Source organism: Heloderma suspectum, chromosome 2, assembly GCF_057233095.1.
Source record: "Heloderma suspectum isolate Gila_16-S chromosome 2, 16-S_ref, whole genome shotgun sequence".
Lineage (NCBI taxonomy): Eukaryota > Metazoa > Chordata > Lepidosauria > Squamata > Helodermatidae > Heloderma > Heloderma suspectum.
Window position 1 is genome coordinate 222,199,570 of NC_139459.1, and position 21,944 is coordinate 222,221,513.

General features: G+C 44.3%; 1 protein-coding gene across 2 annotated transcripts in view; it reads right to left on the reverse strand.

The window, feature by feature from the left end:
- CYGB (cytoglobin) overlaps positions 1 to 21,944 on the reverse strand; it is a 77,410-nt gene that overhangs the window by 38,435 nt on the left and 17,031 nt on the right. The gene's annotated exons all lie outside the window — the stretch shown is intronic.

The following is a 21,944-nucleotide window of genomic DNA, read 5'->3' on the forward strand; positions in this document are numbered from 1 at the left end:
GGGTATTTTCATTTGTGTGTGTGTGTTTTTTACATTGGAGAACATTATAAAGTGGACCCTACCACACACCTGCAATGGTACATTCTATTCTATTCTATTCTATTCTATTCTATTCTATTCTATTCTATTCTATTCTATTCTATTCATCATTCTGCTGCAAGTGTGGACTCAATCTGTCCCCCTTAGGTTGAGTTCACATATGCATGTTCATCACTCAGTGACTGCAACATCGAGTAATGGATAGCATGTGCGTTGCAGCCACTGGATATCAAATTCCACAGACAGGGCTTTTATATTGGCCCAATATCACCTCAAACACAATACTCTCCATGGGGACAGTTCATACATTTAGTTCAGCCATAAGTCATTGCATATCGAGTTGTACACACGAATGAGTGAATTGGTCCTTAGTTTGAGGTAAGGTGGGCCAACACATGCCTGGGGAAGAAAAGAAGGCTCCCACTCTCTTTTTTTAATGGCTAGGTAGAGCTTTTGCAGGGTGGTCTAGTGGTGTCAGGGTCGGATCAGGGAGAGCCAGGTTCAAATCTCTCCACTCAGCCCTTAAAGTCACTGGATGACCTTGGACCTCTCATTCTCTCTCAGCCTACCTCACAGGGTTGTTGTGAGAATAAAAAAGGGGCAGGAGAAATGATGTCCACTAACTTATGTGTGTGGGGGGGAATATAGCGTTGTATCCAGTGCACAAGTGGAAGGCAGTTTGCATAACCATTGGAAACACACCACGATCAACATATTTTCTTCAAGTATCATTTATCTCCAAGCTGCATCCAGCTCTTACAGCTGCCTTATGTACCACTCCTTGGGTACCAGGGGTGGGGGTTAACAAGCAGTTGTTGCACACAGCAGTGTTATATTTGTTCTAAGCCTGGACACAGTGTATGCACAGTTGCCCACGATCAAGCAAGGGGGATGGATGTGTGGAAAAACCTCTTGCAGGCAGATCACCTTCAGAATCAGATGCTTTGCGCAAAAATGTGTGCCAAGTGTACCATTCACCTGATGCCTACTACTGCACTTTGGGGTTCCAGCGGCCAGACTGGGGGCATTTTTGTAGCACCACACAGATGGTCAGCGCCTTCAGCTTCATGTGGGAATAACAGAACACTATTGTGCTCTTGTACAGCTCCTGCTCATTTCAGTGTGTCTTGTGCAGGAAAACCTCCCAAAGGCCTTTATCAGCAGCGATGGATGATGCCCTTTAACAGCACTCATGACATTGTAGGGACTGGGATGGGGAGACTAAATCCAGAACCCCTCTTTTCTCCTTTTCTCTCCAACAGGTGATTGGTGCAGTGCCAACCATCTGCTAGGTGGGTACATAAATGTAGGTTCTTGCATGCTGATGCATATGGGAAATTCAGATCAGGGCCGTATGCTAATGTATCATTTTAAAATGATTTCTTAAAAAATCTAAGAATAATGACTTTTCCACAGTTTAGCTAATTACAGAATAAACAGAAACCAGCAATGAGATAACATTCAGTTCATGCAAATCTGAGGTTTGTAAGAGCACAAACAAGTTCCTTGCACAATTCCCATAAACTTCAGTGAAGCTTGTGCAGGAGAATTGCACCCATCAAGGATGGTTCATGCTCTACTCTTTACTTTATGAGAGCTGTTTGCTTAGGACCTTGGAGCTCAAGATAGTGTACATGGTTCTCCTCCCCCACCTTGTCCTCCCAAATTGAGATATTGAGAGATATTGGCCTGGTTCACACATAACACTAACCCATGGTACAGATTGTTAAATACTGGGTTGTTGTGATGTGTGAACATGGCTGCTCTAACAAACCATGATTTGTTAACCACAAACAACCCAGAAAGAGAACCCAGGGTTTGCTGATGGGTTGTGAAGTCCAGTTTGTTTAAACATGGGTTGTTGTCTGCCAGACAAACCCTGGGTGAGGCAACAAGCCCTGAGTTAAATAAACCATGGGTTAGCATTATGTGCGAACCAGGAAAGTCGCCCAGTGAGATCCATGGCTGGGTACTTGAATAATATCTTCTGTGAGTGAGTTAGAATTTCAGCAGGGTTCCTCCAGCTATACACCTGAACCCTCCTCCCCATTCCAAACACCAGAAACTCTTGAATAGCTGCTTCCACCACTGCAGAATATATTAGCCATGTGGTTCCAAAGGTTGTCCCCTGATGCCTGCATTGCTTGAACTTCAAGCAAACACCTTGCTAGACCCACCCACCTCATCTGTAGTTTCACCCTGGTGCAGGCAGAAATAGGTACACATGCAGGCCCCACTCCTTCACTCCAGTGTCACCTCAGCTCTTTGAGATCCTGATTTGCTCCTCCAGCAGCCTTTTACATACACACGCACACACACACGCACACACACATGTCATTACTGAGAAGAAGACTCTTGTTTCCCACTTTATTGTGCTCTTCCCACTTGGCTGAATCTCACACAGGAGGTTGCCAGGAAAGCCGTGTGAAGTCGCGAATGGAATAACCGTAGCTCCTGCTGCCTTCCCTAGACATCTGGGATTCATCAGCCAGCCTAAAATAGGTTTTGATGTGTGAAGAGTGTGTGGCAGCAAAAGGAAGGACAAAAAAAAAAAAAAAAGACTAGAGATTGAGGGGTGGGGAGGAGGATTAAGCTGTTTGTAAAATGAAACAGAAAAGGAACTGCTTCCTTTCCTTTTTCTTTGCTGTTTTCTTTAGCCAAATTAAATACAAATGCCAGTCTATGAAGTTTGCTTTTGACAAAATAAGCAGTGCACGTGTCAGGGTTTGTTTGCTTTTAAACTCCTAGGTACATCTGCATGGGAGTCAAGGGCTCAGAACAAGTCTGTCTAGTGTTTCATTCTGCAAGCAAGGGCTCCAAGTCCACATACTACCTCCGTTTTTTCTGTTAGGATTGCCCTGCTACAGTCCCAAAAGTAGGGCCCTTTTTAGAAAGACAGGTAATTATTACCCAAGCAATCTAGGCAGCCTCCTTTATTTAAAAAAAATGAAAAGAAGGGGAGCACAAACGTCCAAATTATGGAGAAGCAGGCAAAAAAGCATTAGAAACCGCAAAACAAAGAGTTACTTAGGCAGGTGCCTTTCTTCACTGCTTGGCTAAATTGGGATTACTAAGCAGGAACCCCACATTGACATCTTCCTCCAAGTTTTTCTCAGGCCACTTCACAAGTACAAAATGGTCCTGGCCTGGTACCACCCCCCTGCCCCAATTTGGAGCAGCTGCAGTTAAGCTATGTGTTTCCTTGGGGCACTGCGTTGAGAAAGCGGAGGAAAAGGGCTGGGCTGGGGTGGAGAGAAAGAGAGAGAGCTACCTGTCTCAAAGCTGGGCAAGATATAAGTGCCATCATGCCCCAGAGCTGGGTGGAATGTTCTTGAGAGAGAAACCATGAAATACAGCAGGCTAGAGCAGCAAAAGACACCGTACTCTATTGTGTGCCTCTCAATGTTATTCTTGACAAACCACAGAGTTTGGAGGGCAAAGAAGTTCATTTTAGGCATCACAGGAAAAAAGATACAGCAGAAGAGGTGCAGGAGAGAAAATGGGGCAGAGCCAGTGCACCCATGGGCTGCAGGGGAATTTCCTGAGGCCCACGGGTTGCCCACCTTGCACTGCACTTTTTCAAATGTCACTTAACTGGACATACAGAATTCAAATTTGCCAGGTTTAAATTCTGTGAATGTGGGTTTCTGCTCAAACTGTGTTATGACAATGTTTCTGCTCTGCCTTATAAAACATCTGTTCCATGTTAGAGCTCTTGCATTGGTATTGGATTTCTTGCCTCAGGACAGAAAGATCGATGAAATGATACTCGCTAGGGCTCACTATTAGATCTATGTATATATGTGTGCTACTTGACAAAGGACAGTCCAGAATTTGAAGGACTGTCAGAGAGGACAGTACAACATTTGAAGGCATCAGCTGGGTTCACATCACATGATAACCCACATTAAAGGTTGAATATGGGTTGACTGTGGTTTGTTGTTGAAAGGTGGGTTGTTGTGTTGTCTGAACCTAGCCACGATAAGAAACCATGGCTTGTTAACCACAAACAACCCATAAAAAGAGCCCATGGTTTGTTGCTGGGTTGTGAACTGTGGGTTGTTCGTGATTAACACACTATGCTTTGTTATCGCTGCTGGATTTATCTGCACAACAACTCACAGTTCAACGACCACCACTCTCAATCTATATTCAACCCCTCAGTGTGGGTTATCGTGTTGTGTGAACCCAGTAATCCTCTATTTGAAAGACAGTTCAATCCAAGTCTGGTTTAAAGATAAAGAACTGTAAAAAAGGAGAGTAGGGACCTTAAAGTTGCCCATCAACAGTACCTGGACAGCAGACTGAGCAGGCACATGGGTCACCTAGCCACACGCTTCCCCATTATGGTGAGAAGTATTGTATTTCTATTTCAATTATGGTAATTATTTCTACATTTACATCTGTATGTATACATGAGCATATGCAAATTGTATGCAAATCTTTGTCCTCTTTTGACTTCCTTTTTGGTGATGCATGCATAATTAGCCACCGGAATTTATATGACTGCATCCACACAAGAGCTCCAGATGTTCCTAGTTTAGCTCCGTAGTGCTAACCTGGAAGCTCGGGAAGTGTGCCTTTTCAAAGAAGGCACTGTGTGGCATGGGAGAAGCCTGCAATGAAATGGCTGTTTCCTGCCACTGCTAAGTGGTTGTGTTTTTACACTGATGTATTTACACAGTGTGAGATTCAGTCCCTGGTGTTTCCAGTTTTAAAAATGAATCTCAGGCAGCAGGTCTGGCATCTGGGAAGAATGTTTGCTTGAGACCTTGGGAGAGTCGCTGTCAGACAGGTTAAACAGCACTGGGCTAAATGGACCTTTAGTTTGACTTAGAGAAGGTAGCTGCATGTGCTTTTATATAATGCATGTCAATTCATACAAACTGAATGAGTCACGTTGAGCCCATAACTATTGCTGTCTGTGGTGCAAACAGGGAGGGAACTAGTACAGGCTGAGGATTCTAGTGCATGAAGACTGTGAGGGACAGACGTATATTAGGTATGTACAAGTGGGACCTGCAACAAAATGTTGCAGTGTGGAGTGTTTTCTGTTCAGGTTTCCAGCCGCTCCATTCCATTCATTCTTCTGGTTCCCCCCGCAATAGTATTTGATGGGCCACTGAGCATGAGCTGCTTTCAGAGCGCCCCCCCCCCCCCCGCTTAGAGATTTTTCCTAAAGATTTTTTTGGTGCTTCTGCAAACCTTGAGGTTCACCCAAGTCTTTGGAGACCTCCCTTCTTGGTGTGGGTGGTGCTGTTTTGGCTACATAAACAACAGCACTCATGGCCTGAATACTGGAAATGGAAACAACTATCTGACCCTGCAGGCATGCTTTATTATCTGCTCTACGATTTTGCATCTCTTGAAGTTCAGCTATATTAGCATCCGCCTACTGAATGTTGGCCAGGGAGTGATGCTCTTGTTGAACTGTTCCTTTGAGCTAGCTTGTGTGTGGATTTCACCATGGGACAGGTGGGAGGGGGGAGATCACTGCATGGTGGGACAAAACAGTCCTGCGAATCCAAGTTTGGCATCGAAAAGCTATCATTGTATATTGTTGCAAGGCTTTGCAAAATTTAATATTTGCTATGGCATAACATGCACAATTAAAATGGATAAAAAACAGATGCTAGAATACTAATTCCACAAAATTCCTTCTCTGATTAATTCCATCCTAAGCCTCTTCTTTTGCCTTTCAGGCTATAAACATGGACAAAGATGTCTTTTCATGCAGTTCTGTCTTCCCTTTGGCCTTTCTTCTGTAAGCATTTTGGGAACATGGACTTGGAATCTATAAGTTAACTTAAGGAAGTTCATGGGAGGACACTTTCCTGCTCCCTCCACCCCCTGCAGCTACCTTTGCCCTTAAAAAGCCTCTCTGAGGGGTTGGGGGCCCTCCTGAACAATGTGAGATGGGGTGTGGGGGCTGCTGAGGGCAGGGGGAAATTGCCCCAAATCTGGCTTGGATCCTAAAAAAAGTTAAATTAAGGAAGTTCATGGAAGGAAATATTTATTTCACCTCCTCCCCCCTCTACCATCACGCTTCATCCTACGTTGTTCAGAACTCAGACCCTTCGACCTTCCGGGGATGGGGGGGCAGAGATGGCGGCAGGGGTGTGAGAGGGGATGGGAAACTTTCCTTCCATAGACATCCTTCAGTTAACTTAACTTTGGGTCCAAGCCATAGTTTTTGAGCACAATCCATCCATTGGGAAATCCTTTTTCCAGAAGCCACCTTGAAATGAATGGGATTTAGATAAGAATCATGCTGTTGTGTAACAAGTAGGGTTGACTCGGGGGACCTAGATTTGTGGATTGTGCCGTTAATCAACAGCAGAAGTTGGGAAATAATGTCATTAAGGTGCAAGACTGTGGCAAGCACTGGGAATGTGCCCTTGGGTTCCTATGTGTTTGGAATTGGAGATTTGTTCAGTATGCTGGAGAAGTGAACTCATTATAAAATGTTTTGTCAGGGGACTGAAGCCTAGCATCATAATCTTTCCAATATTATTCCAACACTTGCAAGTTTATAAATGGGTAAACTATATTTGGCAACCTTCTTTCTTCTGTCAATGCATCTGGAACTATTTAGGATGGATCTAAACAGGCCTCTGTACACTGGGCAAAGTTTAAACCATGAGCCTCTTAAAACCAAGAACTTTGGTTTTTGACCATGAACAAAAAGCTATACACAAGCCTGTATGTATTGTATGATTCCACTAGTATGTGGAACTGGGGACTCATTGCAGAATGAAGCACCCTGAGAATCTTAGCTTTATTTTATATGTTTTTAAAACCAAGTTTTGAGTCTTTAAGGCCATGTAAGTAAGTTTGAATGTGTGTTAGTCTGGCAATGGGTAGTGAAATCATAGAACCTGGGATATATGTGTGTGCTGAACTGGCTTTTTAAGGCTGCAGTGTCCTGCATAGTTCTTTGCCCTATACCATGACTTGCAGAGACTAGTCCATGAATAAATTCTGCAAGATAAGCAAATTCAGGTACAAATTTGCTTACTGGATCTAGCTTCAACTTTGGCACAGAATTATTGACTGGTTGTTGTTTTTTTAGCATAACAACCCTGGCTATAACAAGCGAACAGGTGTGTGTGTGTGTGTGTGTGTGTGTGTGTATTAACATCATGAAAACTAGCCCAACCCTCATATACACTACTACTATCAACCTCTACTAAGTCAAATGCCACCCCTAAATGTGCTGAAATTATGGCCCGATCATATACTGGTGTTGTTCATTCATATGCAAGCAAGAGAGAGTACAATCCAACAGGAATGTCTGTCAATGCCTTATATGAATTGCACAATAGACTGCATAGATGCTCCCCATGGATTGCATCAGGAGTGTTTCTTTTCTGCTTTCATGGAGGTGGAGAGTAAGAACTCAGAAAGGAATCGAAAGGAGTTATCAGCAATGGTAAATATGACAGTTCATAAGAATGACTAGAATAACGTCCTCTGAGAGTTGTCTGCCTGCCAGCCTCGATCTTGGAACAGCAGGGTAACAGTTGTTTAAACAACCTTTGGTAGAATGGAGCTAGCTTTGCTGCAGGAGAGAAACTTGTTTTCCTCTACTTTGTTTCAAAAGGAAATGTTTGTCTCCAAAGTTGACCAGGCCAGGGTGGGTGGGGTTGCTATGTGATGTTAGAGGCAGGGTACAAAAGTCATAGTCTACAGCCGTCTTACCAACTCCCAATAACATTAGCAGTCGTGGTGCAAGCAGAGAGGAGAATCGGACGTTGAACCAGTAAAACCAGTTTCCCCGTGATGGAGGCACAACCTAAAAAGTAACTTATCTGTATCCCCCACAATCGAATACTTACGAGCTCCCAGTAGTTTGCTTAAAAAGGTACAATGGGCACAATCCAGCAACAGTTAGTCACAATTAAAATTCCACTAAAAGCTATGGAACAGGACACGAGTCATTTAGTTTATATCAATGGGACAATGCTGGATTGTGCCCACCATTTGTACCAGCAGTTACTGTGTGCCTAATGCTTTAGTCACCTTACCCACCAATGTGTATAACTCTCCATGATTAGAGAAGCATGGTCCAAGCACCCCAGAAGATATTTTTTATTATCAGTATTATCAGTGTTTGGCCACACAATGCTATTGGCATTGGTGATGGAAGAGCAACCACTGTTCGATTTACTAGAGAATATGGTAATGAACAGGAGGCCTCCTTTTCAAAGAAAGTCCAATTTGACTGAAGTCCTAGAAAACCTACATCAGTGTAACAATCCTAAACAACTACACACAAGGTCACCTAAAGCATAGTTCAGAATTTAGTTCAGTGTTCTGCGTGATAGAAGAAATCACAATTCCCTGAGTGTGTACGTAACATGGAACTGTGTTTGTACTGAAGTGAAAGTAGAAGCTCTTGCTCTCCTCCTGTCATGCACAAAGGAGGAGAGGGGGCAGGGGAGCATGTGAGCCTGAGGCTCACTGTAGCCCATTCCCAATTATCATCCTAAACCATGGCTCTTAGGAACTGATTGACTGAGCTGGGGCATAGTCACTACTGCAGCGTAAACTTTTGCTTCATTCCTAAACAAGCATTGGAAAGGTTGGAAACCCCTACTCTTCCAGTGCTCTTTGAATTATGAATACAATGATGTGGTTTATAGATGGGAATGGGTAACTAAACCACACTAAGGGCGCTATCCTATGCATGTTTAGACAGAGAAAAGGCATACAACTCCCAGCATGCCCCAGACAGTCATGCTGGCTGGGGCATGCTGGGAGTTGTAGGCCTTTTCTCTGTCGAAACATGTGTAGGATTGTGCCGTTAGTGTTCTTAATTATGTGTAATGAGGTAAACAAATTTGCACAAGCAACAACAGAGTGGTGCTGCGGGATGAGTGGCAGTTGAGGTCCAGTTGACCAGGCAGAGGGATGTTGTAAATACTACTAAATAAATAAATTTCCCAGAATAAGAATTCAGCGCCCTTCAGGTCTTGGTAGGCTCAACTTTTGGCCAATGAGCTACTCTGGAGGACCTAGTTTTGGGGAGCACAGCACTGATTTTCCAAGTTCTAAAAGCCACTGACTTATGGGAGATGGTGCCAGTCCAAATCTCAGCTCTTCTTCTGCCCCATGTATCCTTGCTGCCAATGCCTTTGGCAACAATATCTGCTTTGCACAATATCTTTGTAAACCGCCCAGAGAGCTTTGGCTATTGGGCAGTATAGAAATGTAAATAATAATAATGCCTACACTTCTTTGGGTTTCACTTCTATCATGTTTGTTAAGTTCAAGTGTACCCTACTCTTGTCATTTGTTCAACCAGATTTAAAACCCTATTCTGCTGGGTAGCTATTCAAGTATGGGGGACACTTTAGGTTTGAACTGGCACAGAAATTCTTTCTTTCTTTCTTTCTTTCTTTCTTTCTTTCTTTCTTTCTTTCTGTGGAAGTATAAATTTACTCTGCCTCTTTCTGTGTGACCTATGAAGGGAGGGGCCATAGCTCAGTGGTAGAGCACCTACTTTGCACGCAGAAGGTCACAGGTTCAAGCTCCAGGTAGGGCCGGGAAAACTCCTGCCTGCAACCCTGGACAGCTGCTGCCAGCCAGTGTCGACAGTACTGGGCTAGAGGGGCCAACGGTCTGACTCAGTACAAGGCAGCTCCCTGTGTTGCTCTATCTAGCCTGCCTTTTAATGTAGACCTTCTAGAGACCCGCTAGCCTCTCTGAACATAAAACAAGCAAAATGCGGTGGATTCCCTCCCCCTGCTGCCCCTGCCAGCATGCCTGGCCCAGTCCTCCTCCTCTCTATCCTATCCATCTCTTCTACCTGTTCTTCAAAAGGCTGGCACAAAAAGAGAGAGGAGAAAATGGACAAGCTAGCTAGCAACAGAAGGGCTGTTTCCATTTCAGCCTGAGCATTAAGCCATTGCTGTTGACCTTCTCTAGACAGCTGCTTGTCCTTTTCTGTAACATTGTTATCTTGATTTCAGCAGCCCTGCCTTTGATTTATCAAAGTCTTTCAGAGATGCTCCTCTCAAAGAGAAGAGGCCACCGCTGTGCTCTGAAGTAATTATCAGCTTTATAGAATCTTGTCCAGTGTAGTCATTTCACCACCACAGGCAATACATTCTTCTAGACAGCATAATGGCCCTTGGATTCACTCTATCTTCATTATTCCTGTGGCTTTCACCAGAAACCCAAACATCCCTTGATTCATAAATCTAACTTTTCACTCTGTGGTTGTGTAAGCCCTTCACTCTATCTATTTAGTTTTCATGGATGTGAATGATGCCTGCAGTGTAAGAGACACAACAGCGATTTCTGTAGGCTAGGCCAGAAATGATCTGATCTTATGCTCAGAAACTCATAATCCTGCTCCCAAAAGATCTTTGCTGGAATTGTGATTTCGCTTTGCACATTTCCCCCCTTTCTGTCCAATTTATTTTGGATCATGCTTTTATGTGCTGGTTTTCACAACTGGTATAATAACATGCCTGAAAAGAAGCAGAGTTGGGATAGGCACTTAGCCACCTGAAGGCCTAATCTGGCCCCCCAAATGCATTCTTCCTGACCTCCAGCATAATCCTGGAGGATTCTTCTCTAGGGATCCCAAACCCACCACAAAAGCCATAGTTAGAGTTCCTCTGTTGGGACTGAGAAGAGTTAAATAGGTTTTGAATTGATTTACATATGTAATCTAGACATTGCCTGGGTTCACACAACACACTAACCCACACTCAGTGGTTGAGTGTGGGTTGATCTTGAACCATGGGTTGTTATACTGTGGGAACATAGGGCACTTTCGGCAGGGTGGCTTGTTAACCATGCAGTGTGGCTTATTTTTCTCAAACAAGCCACTTTGAGAACCCATCATTAGTTGTTGCGTTGTTCAGGGTGGTTAACAAGCCACACTGCATGGTTAGCAAGCCACCCTTTGGAATATGTGCTGCATTCAGACAACACGATAACCTATGGTTCAACAACAACCCACACTCAACCACTGAGTGTGGGTTAGTGTGTTGTGTGAACTCAGCCATGCACTCAGTTAGCAGATGAGGAACTGGCCCCCCAAAAAGAATCCTTGAAATGCTGAGTCTGTTCTTCTAAGCTGGCACTGTCAGTACAGAATGGAAGTTCATTGGGTTCACAAGTCAAAAGCATCTCTAACCTTTTCAGATTTCTACCACTTCACTCCAGATCAGCTGATTTTCATGTCAGGAATATGACAGGAGAGGAAACCTGTATAAAATAGGTGGTGGAATGGTAATAAAGTTCACTCTGTTCTTTTGCCAAACAATAATGTAATTGAATATGCACTACTTTTATGTCTTCTTGCTCTACCTGTGAGCTTCCTACCTACATAAATCAGGGTTTTTTCCTGCTTTGGAATGAGCTCTTCCTACCCCTGCCTTCACTCCCCTAATGACACATGAACTTGGCTCCAAATCCAATGCCTATTTTTTAGCTTCTCCTCCTCTGCCCCACTCCCTTGCACAAGCTTTTGTCTTTTTGCATGCACAAGCCTGGCATGTTAAAATCAGAGATAGACAGAAGACAGATTAGGCTCTACTGGTAGATCTCTGGGTGATTTGCAGTAGATGAGAATTAGAAACCCCTGCCAAATTGTCTAACAATAGCCATAATTTAAAAGCTCCCCTCCCTTTACTAAATTTAGTTGCTGAAAAAGAACAATTGTGTGTGTGGGGGGGGGGGGACCAAGAGTGGATTTTGTGTGAAAGAACTTGTGAGCTTGGTTCTGGTACTGATCACAAATTCCGGAGCTGAGCATGTGCTCAGTGAGACACCCTGTTCCTTCATGCTTAGTATACATCTGCCCACTGGATTCACTATTTTGCACCTGGCTCCAGTTGATGGATCTGGTAAAAAAACAAAGTATATCCTTCAAACCTGAAGTCTGCCTGTCCCTGCTTTAAAAGCTTATTCTGCATGTTGTTGTGAGGGGGGGGGGGGGTTCTTTCCTTTTCTTTGTAATATGAAACATGGTTTGGGCTGGGGTGGCTGGCTTCATGTTTGCTACAAGGGCCAGCCAATCTGTACGCTGCACAGCTGGATGGGAATTGGGGGGAGGTAGCTTTGGCAATTGCCACACCAGTTAGCCAATCAACACTGCACAGCCGGCTTCCGCAGGAAGTAAGAAGTGGTTGCTCCTGAGCATCATTTATTGAGGAAGCTTATATATCTGACCAAAAAGGGATGAGTACAGATCCATGACATAGCTTGTGTTCTTAACTTCTTCCCATCTGCTTGATGAATACAGATGGCATGAGATCAACTCTGATCTCTGGAAAAACTGATCTAGAGCTGATTTTGGCCATATAAAAGTTAGATTGGGTGGAGTGCCATGCTCATGGTTAAATATAAGATTTGTATCTTGTTCACTGCTCCCTTGGTTGTTCTCCAGTGACTTGTTTTTCTGGAGTGCTTTTGCAAAGGAAAGAGGAACCCCCCTAATAAACACTAAACTAAGCCAAAACGAGATATAAATGTACCATGTTTCACCCTTACCGAAACTGACTGGTATTTAAACACAGAGACCGCAAAGATTACATAATCTAAAATTGCTGGGTGTTTTAACACTTAAAATACACGATCAGCTATTTTCATATTTTATCCAGTGGTTCATCCATGTGAGATTTCACAGTCCTATTTAGTCCTTCATTTTGCAAAATAAAGATCTTGAAATCCAAGTCTGCTGTATTGGCTGGGTAGTAGTTACTGTTTTGTCATTCATGTGGCACTTCAGGATGTGATTCGTAGAAATCAAAAGTGATTCCTGATGATTTCATAGAGAAACGGTTCCTTTTCTTTACATACATGAACTCTCTGAAGATTTTTTGTAAATGGCCTCTAAAATTTAATGAGTTGGATCCAAGCTGACAAAGCAATCCTAATTCCCAGAACAGCTGATAGGGTGATTAGGGTGGGACTGAGGCACCCTCTGTCAGTGTGGAAAGGAGCTCCGCTGGCAGGGGGAGCACATCCACCCTAGAGGCTTCAGTTATGCCCATGGAAAACTCTACGGAGCAAAGAATAAAAGGAACCTGGTGGTCGGAGTCTACTACCGGCCACCCAGTCAAGGAGAGGACGAGGACGAAACTTTTGAAAAGCAAATAGCCAATGTTTCAAGGAAGCATGATGTAGTAGCAATGGGGGACTTCAATTTCCCCAATATTTGTTGGGAGACAAATTCTGCAAAACATGTCCCCTCCAGGAAATTCCTGACTTGTGTGGCAGATAACTTCCTCCTACAGAAAGTAGAGGAAGGAACTAGAGGATCGGCTATCCTTGACTTGATCCTAACCAACAGAGATGACTTAGTGGGTAAAGTAGCAGTTACAGGAACTCTGGGGGAAAGCGACCATGTTGTACTTGAGTTCTTGGTTCTAAGGGAAGCAAAAGCCAAGTATAGCCAAACATGTACCCTGGATTTTAGGAAAGCCAACTCAGAACAATGATCAGTAAGGTCCCATGGCAAGTGATGCTAATGAGAAAAGGAGTCCAAGATGGGTGGGAGTTTTTAAATAGAAAATTCTCAAGGCACAATTACAAACAATTCCAACAAGAAGAAAAGGTGGAAGACAACAGAAGAAGCCAATGTGGCTTCACAAAAAGCTTAGGGATGACCTGAAAACAAAAAAGGACACATACAGGAAGTGGAAGGAAGGACAAGCAACAAAGGAAGAGTACAGGCAGATAGCACAGAATTGCAGGGATAGCGTCAGGAAGGCTAAAGCTGAGAATGAGCTGAGGTTAGCGAGGGATGCTAAAAGCAACAAAAAAGGTTTCTTCAGCTACGTGCATAGTAAAAGGCAGAGGAAAGAAATGGTGGTCCAGCTATTAAATAAGGATGGCAAAATGATAACAGATGACAAAGAAAAGGCAGACGTGCTCAGTTCTTACTTTGGCTCAGTCTTCTCCCGAAAGAGGGTCTATCAGGGCTTCTCCGCGATGTTTTTTTTTTCTAATTGAGGCATGATCTTCAAAGATTCGAAGTTGTGAAGCTTCACAACTTCGAAGCTTCAAAGATCATGCCTCAATTAGAAAAAAAAACATTGCGGAGAAGCCCCGATTCTGCAAGGATAACGCCTTAATTTAAAAAAAAAAAAACCATCCTGAGCGGGGGATAGGAGGGGGTAAAACTTAGTCTAATTTGAAGGGATACCGCAACCCCCTGCTCAGTGCAGGAAACCTGATTCCCATGCGGTCTCCCATCCAACTACTGACCGGGGCCGACCCCGCTTAGCATCCGAGATCAGACAAGCGCGTGCAGGAAAACAGCAGGAAAACAGCACAGCGCTCAAGTGTGAACCAAGCTTGCGCATTCGATGAAGCACTGCAATGGGAAAAATGGGTGAGTGTGAATAATCACGTTTTAATGCAAGAGTGTTTAACCCGACAGGACACCGAATTCATTGCGATGGCGGGCGCAATGTAGATCGGTGACCAGAGTAATAAAGGAACTGGCAGAAGAATTTTCAGAACCCTGTCTATTATCTTTGAGAAATCATGGAGGACGGGTGAAGTGCCAGATGACTGGAGGAGGGCTAATGTCCCTATCTTCAAAAAGGGCAAAAAGGAGGGACCTGGGAACTACAGACCAGTCAGTCTTACATCAATCCCTGGGAAAATTCTGGAGCAGATTATAAAGCAATCCATCTGTAAGCATCTTGAAAACAATGCAGTGATTACTCAAAGCCAACATGGATTTATCAAGAACAAATCCTGCCAGATGAATCTGATCTCATTTTTTGATCAGGTAACCTCCCTTGTGGACCATGGGAATGCTGTGGACATAACATACCTCAACTTCAGCAAAGCTTTCGACAAAGTGCCCCATGATATCCTGGTGAGCAAACTAGCTCAAAGTGGGCTAGATGAAACAACGATCCGGTGGATCCACAGTTGGCTACAGAATCGGACTCAAAGAGTGCTTATCAATTGGAATTTCTCAAACTGGTGAGAGGTAACAAGCGGGGTGCTGCAGGGCTCAGTCCTGGGCCCAGTGCTCTTCAACAATTTTATTAATGACTTGGAGGAGGAGATGCAGGGAATGCTGATCAGATTTGCAGATGACACAAAATTGGGCAGGATAGCTAATACTTTGGAAGACAGAAACAAAATTCAAAGTGATCTTGATAGACTGGAGCGCTGAGAAGAAAACAACAGAATGACATTGAATAGGGATAAATGCCAAGTTCTGCACCTAGGAAAAAGAAACCAAATGCACAGTTACAAGATGGGGGATACGTGGCTCAACAACACTACAAGCGAGAAGCATCTTGGAATTGTTGTAGATCACAAGCTGAATATGAGCCAACAACGTGATGTGGCTGCAGAAAAGGCAAATGCTATTTTGGGCTGCATTAATAGAAGCATAGCTTCCAAATCCCAGGAAGTACTAGTTCTCCCCTACTCAGCACTGGTTAGGCCTCATCTGCAGTACTATGTCCAGTTCTGGGTACTGCACTTTAAGAAGGATGCAGACAAGCTGGAGAGGGTTCAGAGGAGGGCACAAAGATGATCAGGGGACTGGAAACAAAGCCCTATGAAGAGAGACTGAAAGAATTGGGCATGTTTAGCCTTGAGAAGAGAAGACTGAGGGATGATAGGATAGCGCTCTTCAAGTACTTGAAAGGTTGTCACAGAGAGGAAGGCCAGGATCCTGCACTTCTTAAAGTGCAGGATCTCTTCTCCATCATCCCAGAATGCAGGACACGGAATAATGGGCTCAAATTACAGGAAGCCAGATTCCAGCTGAACATCCGGAAAACCTTCCTGACTGTTAGAACAATACGACAATGGAACCAATTACCTAGGGAGGTGGTGGGCTCTCCCACACTGGAGGCATTCCAGATGAGGCTGGACAGCCATCTGTCGGGGATGCTCTGACTTGGATTCCTGCATTGAGCAGTGGGTTGGACTCGATGCTCTTGTAGGCCCCTTCCAACCCTACTATTCTATGATTCTATGATTCTACGGCTATAAATCTACTGCCGGTAGTGTTCCCACTACTCCTGGTAGGCCCCAAAATGGAGTGTTCTGAGGGCAAGGCAGGAGGGGGCTTTGGATTCAAAGCCCCTCCATTCTCCTGAAAGGCCCTAAGATCAGGCCCCTCAACTGCGAGTCTGGAGCTGGTTTAGTTAATTCCCCCTCCAGTTGGTTTCAATGGGGTAATTGAAACGAAATCAACTGGAAAAGCACCCTCCCATACATACCTCTTGCCCTGGCCTGTGAGCCAGCAGGGCGTTGGAAGTGGCAGACTATCTGCCATGTACCCCCCCCCCCATTTAGGATTGCTCTCTAATGGCGCAGTCCTATCAATTGCGCCCTTGGTAATTGGAAGCCCCCAAACTTGGAGGTGTCTGATCATCCAATGCAGGGCAGGAGGAGCAGTGGAGGTGATTCTCGCCTCCCCATCCTCTCACCCTGCAGATTTCACTAGACAGGCTTTTTAGGCCCCCTCACCTCAGAAGTGGAGGGAAGGAGTCTGGAAGAGGCTTAGGATAACTTGTATCCTGGCCTCTCTAGTCTCCTCCCGTCTCCGCCCATCAGAACACCTCCTTTCCTCCTCCTCTGAGGTCGCTTTTCCACACCAGCTGCAAGGGGCGTAGGAGGAGGATGAGAACTCTGACTCTCCCTTCCGAGGTCTGAGCACTGTCTCTGACCTTGGAAGGGGGAATCTGAACAATCCTATGGTCCCTGGGACACTTGCCAAGGGACCATAGGATTGTTCTCTAACTTGGTTGAATTGATGTCCTACTGAAATCAATGGGTCAAATTAGTTATGACTTCATTCCCACTGATTTCAGCAGGAATGAAGCGCAACTCACTTAGTTTGGATCCAATCCAACTGCATACTTTTGTATTGCAAGTATTTTATATTCAAAATATAACATAGAAAATGTCCCGTGGCTGGATATTTCTTGCTAGATCAGTGAACTTTATTAATACTTAACAAAGCTCATTTTCCTAACAAGAAATGCAAGAAGGCTAACTGCTGCACACAGTGCAGGGCCATCACATTTTATATTTTCATGACAACGTGCCAAACATCAACAGGAATTTGACAACTTTGTAGGCCTCAATTTTTAATTTTGTAACTTCGTTGTAGATGTTTTCTGTTGCCTCTGAAATCCAAATAAACCAACAGTTGGGAAATTTGCCATGATATCTAAAAGGGTCCTCCTGAGCTGGTGAACATTTCTAATCAAAGTTGAATCGCAGAAGTTTCTGGGGCTTTGATTTCTGTGTCAGTGAGATTTTATTCAATAATGGAGCCCTTCGGTCAAATTCCCAAGTACGAGGCTGGCCTGTTTTGTCAGGGGTTAAGCTATAGTGAGTAGAAAATAATGTGAAACACAGTGGGCTGGTTCGTATGATCAAAACAAGTCACCATAGCTTCAGGCTGGTAGTTTGTCTGCCTGGCTAAGTGATGTTCAGCCTGTTCTGGAGGGGACTGCACTCCCCCTAAAGGATCAGGTTCATAGTTTTGGGGTGCTCTTGGATCCAGAGCTATCACTTGAGGCACAGGTTGGCTCGATGGCACAGACCACCTTTTATCAGTTTAGGATGATATACTAACTATGTCCTTCTCTAGACAGAGATAGCTTAGCTACAGTTATCTATGCTCTGATAACCTCTCATCTGGTTTACTGCAGTGCATTATATGCGGGACTGCCTTTGAAAATGGTCCAGAAAGTCCAGCTGGTCCAAAATAGGGCAGAGAGATTGTTAATGGGGACTGGCCAATGGGATCATATTATGCCAGTACTTTTCCATCTGTATTAGCTACCAGTCCATTTCCAGGCCCAATTTAAAATGCTGGTATTAACATTCAAAGCCCTAAACAGCTTGAGTTCAGGTTACCTGAAGGATCGTCTCTTCCCAAATACACCTGCCCGGACCCTAAGATCATCTTCAGTGGTCCTTCTCTGGGAGTCCCCCCCACACATACAAAGGAAGTGAGGTGGGTGGCTACTGTGGTAAAAGTCTAAACTGGACTTTGGACTTTTACCACACTACTAAGAAGAGAGCCTTTTTTGCTGTGGTACCTTGGTCGTGGAATGAGCTTCCCAGAGAGTCTCACCTGGCACCTACATTGTGCTCTTTTCAGTGCCTTTTTATTTTCCCAGGCATTTTGGTTTTTCCAGTTCTGTTTTAAATCTGGTATTGTATTTTAAACCTTTGTATTGCTGCTAGCTCCTATTTGGTTGTTATTATTATTGTTATTCTGTAGTTTTAAACTTTAAAACGTTTCTATTGTTTTTTATCATCTTGCATGTTATAGTTTTAATTGTTTTGAGCTGCCCAGAGAGCTTCGGCTAATGGGCGGTACAGATATGTAATCAATCAATCAGCCATGGTGACTTGCGAGCTGCAGTGCCCGCCGATAATCACTGCCTGGCTGTGGCTTATCATGTCATCTGAACTTGGGCGGTATGGCTTGATGGAGGGTTAAACAACTCTCAAATAACCCTACAACAGCCCATATGCTATTTGAAAGTTGTTTAATCCTCCAACAAGCCATGCTGTCCAGGTTCAGATGACATGATAAGCTGTGGCTGGGTAGTGACTATGCAAATCATAGCTCATTACAAGTCATGGTGGCTTATTTACACCACGGTGGCTTGTTTTGATTGTACAAACTGGATTAGAAGCTTCTAGTTTCCCTGAGGGAGCAGGTCTTCTGTTTTCTCATGATGAAGGTTCTCCTACAAAAGGAAGTTATCAGTTACTCACAAACTTCCTCATGGTTAATTAGCAAGAAGCAGCATTTATTTATGATCTATGTATCTATGTATGTATCTGTCTGTCTGTCTGTCTGTCTGTCTGTCTGTCTGTCTAGCTAGCTAGCTAGCTAGCTAGCTATCTGTCAGTGTATTAAATGTGTCTCCTGCTTCTGGTTTCATGGAGCTCAGGGTGACTAATCACCCTTTCAGGGTGGCCTGGTCTGAGAAATACTCACAGCCATCCAATGAGCTTCATGGCTAAGGAGGGATTTGAACAGAGGCCAAGTCCTGTGGGGGGATCTCCATGACAACGGAAGGAGAAGTGAATGATTACCCGGATTTTTCAAGGAATCGGCTTTGGTCTGCACAGGGACCCACGAATGAGTGCACCATACCATTATAAGTCACTTCACAGTAACATACTTCTGGGTGGCATGGGGGGATTAAAACTGAACGTCATCAGACTGGCAGGGGCTGCTCAACCAATAAGAGAAGCTCCCCCCCTTCAGGCTCTACGTCCTTTTCTCCTTCCCCCTGAAGCTCCCAATGCTGTGAAGAATCGAAGCTGCGCATTAATTACTTCCAAAATGCAATAAAGCAAACATCAAAGACATGCAGCTTCAACATAGCTTTAAGGCTCCTAAATGCACTATTTCAAGTTACTTCTGAGTGGACACACATACCTTCGTGCTGGGAAACACAGGAACGGAAACACAGGGAAGGAAACACACCTTGACCAGGGTCACGGTGAAAGGCACATCCCTTGGCAGGGCTAGCATACCCGAGGTCAATGCAGGGGTTGGGGCACACAGCAACCATAGTGCGGAGAACCCAACTTAAGGAAAATAATCGGACTAAGTAGTCTCAGGAAATCCATTTTGTCTGTGAAAAGCTCTGAGGTGGCTCCAGCCACAACGTCATGTGACCAAAATTACCTCCAAACACAGCCAGCTTGCAGCAAATTGCCCGTGGAGACAGCCCTCTGGCTTCAGCTCAAGCCTCCACCTCAAGTTCCCAGCTCCAGCATCAGCAATGGACAGCAGGGATCATACATTTGGGAGTGGGTGGGGGACATCTTAGGTCTGGCTTTGGGTCCAGCTGCTCACAGCCCTGGCTTGGCCCTAACAAAACCAAAAACCTCTGGATTTCTGAGTGGTAACAGAGAATGTGAATCAGCTGAGGTGTGTATTAGGGCATGTGGGTCCCCTCCAGCCCCATTGCTTGGACTGTCACTGCCATTATTGTCTGTGCTGCCTTCCAAGAAAGAAGCTACTGTGCTCTTTTGTGTCTCCAGGGCAGCAGGACCAGATCCAGAGCTGGGCTTTTGCTGGATCCTCAATACTGGCAGTGCACTCACTACTGCCACAATGCTGCTGCCATTCTCACTTTTTGCACCCACTAAAGTCAGAAGCAGCACAAGACAATTCTCACTCTGTTTCTTCCAGATTAAGGGAGCCCTTGCCTGAGAGGCCCCAAAACCACAAGCCAGCACTGCCCTAGAGTTGTGCTTACAGGATCAAAGGCAGCCTTCCCCTACCTGGATGACAACTCTCAGAATTTCTGACCATTGCCCATGCTGGCTGGGGCTGATGGGAAACAAAGTCCAAAACATCTGTAGGGCACCAGTTTGGGGAAGGCTGATCTAAGGTTTCTATGTGAACTAGGGATTATTATCTAAAGGGAGTGATATAATCAGATCTATGTAGCTACAAATGTTTTCCCACTTTATAGTTTTGCTTGGTTGAAATTTCACAATTAAAAATTTATTTAAAATAAAATAAAGGGAGTGAGTCTGGTGCAGTAGGCAGTTTGTTGTTAGCCCGAACAAGCGTAACCTAGGTTTAAAATCCTGTGCAGCCATGAATTCAGGTTCCTCTTTGCTTGTACAATCATAGCTTCCCAGCGAATGCATGCACAAGTAAACAAACTCCTGTGCACATGAATGTCACAACATGATGATCTACACACAGGTTGCATATTAAGTCCTAGGTAGAAGTGCCTTAGATGCAGGGTTTTATTTTTGAATGCCTGAAGCAGCAGCCCTCGCTCAGTGACTACAGGCAAGTTGCTATCTCTGTTGTCTTAACCTACTTCTTATCCAAGGTTGAAGAGGTCTTAATGAAGGGATGTTTGTATAATTCATTGTATAACTTGTCTCTCTTTCACAGAGCAATTCATCACGAGTCTCTAAAGTGCCACTAGGGCATCTATGTTGCTGTAACATGGTTGCTACCATTCTGCAATTTACCTTGTGGATGAGGATAGATAAGTGAGATAAGATAGAATACTGATGTCCTTGGTACCTTAAAAATACTACTTAAATATCACATGATACTAATAATGTCCAGAATGAACTCTCTTACCTTAATTGTTTGTCCATATCAGTGACTGCCAAGGCCTTTTTTAAAACCGGTGGGGTGTTGTTTTTACAATAAACCATCCTGAGGGCATTTGCCAGTTGCATGGTATATATATTTAATGAATAAATAAAATAAACAAATAAGGTCTTATAATACAGTCGTAGACCACAAGCCAGCATTGAAATCAATGGGCTTCAGTGCACCTAGCACTGAACTGGATTGCAGCCAAAATGTTCTTCCTAGTATCTAATTTAAATCTACCTCCCTGTAATTTACACCTGATGCCTGGAATGTCCAGTCCTGGATAGGATGAACAGTTGTTTCCTCTCTGGCTTCAGAAATGATTTCTTGGGGCTGCAGCGTTCAGTTCATGTTACATTGGTATGGATGGGTTCCTTCCATCCGTGGGAAGCTTCTAATCCAGTGGAGAAATTCTGCTAGAACTGTGGAGGGTGTGGCAAACTTTGTCAATTCCTCCCTCCCTCTTCTGTCCCCTCTGCCCCCCCCCCCATCTGCTCTGGAGGCCTGGGCATCTCTCTGGAACAGTGGAGGAGGTGGTGCCAGGTGTTTCAGACTGAGGGGGAAATCGAGAATGATAATCTCCACCCCATGCTGACAGGAGTGTTCTGAATGGAACTCCACACAGGGAATGCTCCTGCTCGCTCGCAGATTAGAAGCTGGATCTATTCCTTTGCCTCTGTCTTTTGCCTTTGGAGGTCAGGCAAGCACCAACATTGTGTTGTTTTAGGTGCTTCCTGAAAACATCTTTATTTCAAGAAGCATTCCTTGACTGACTAGCAACGGTTTTTAT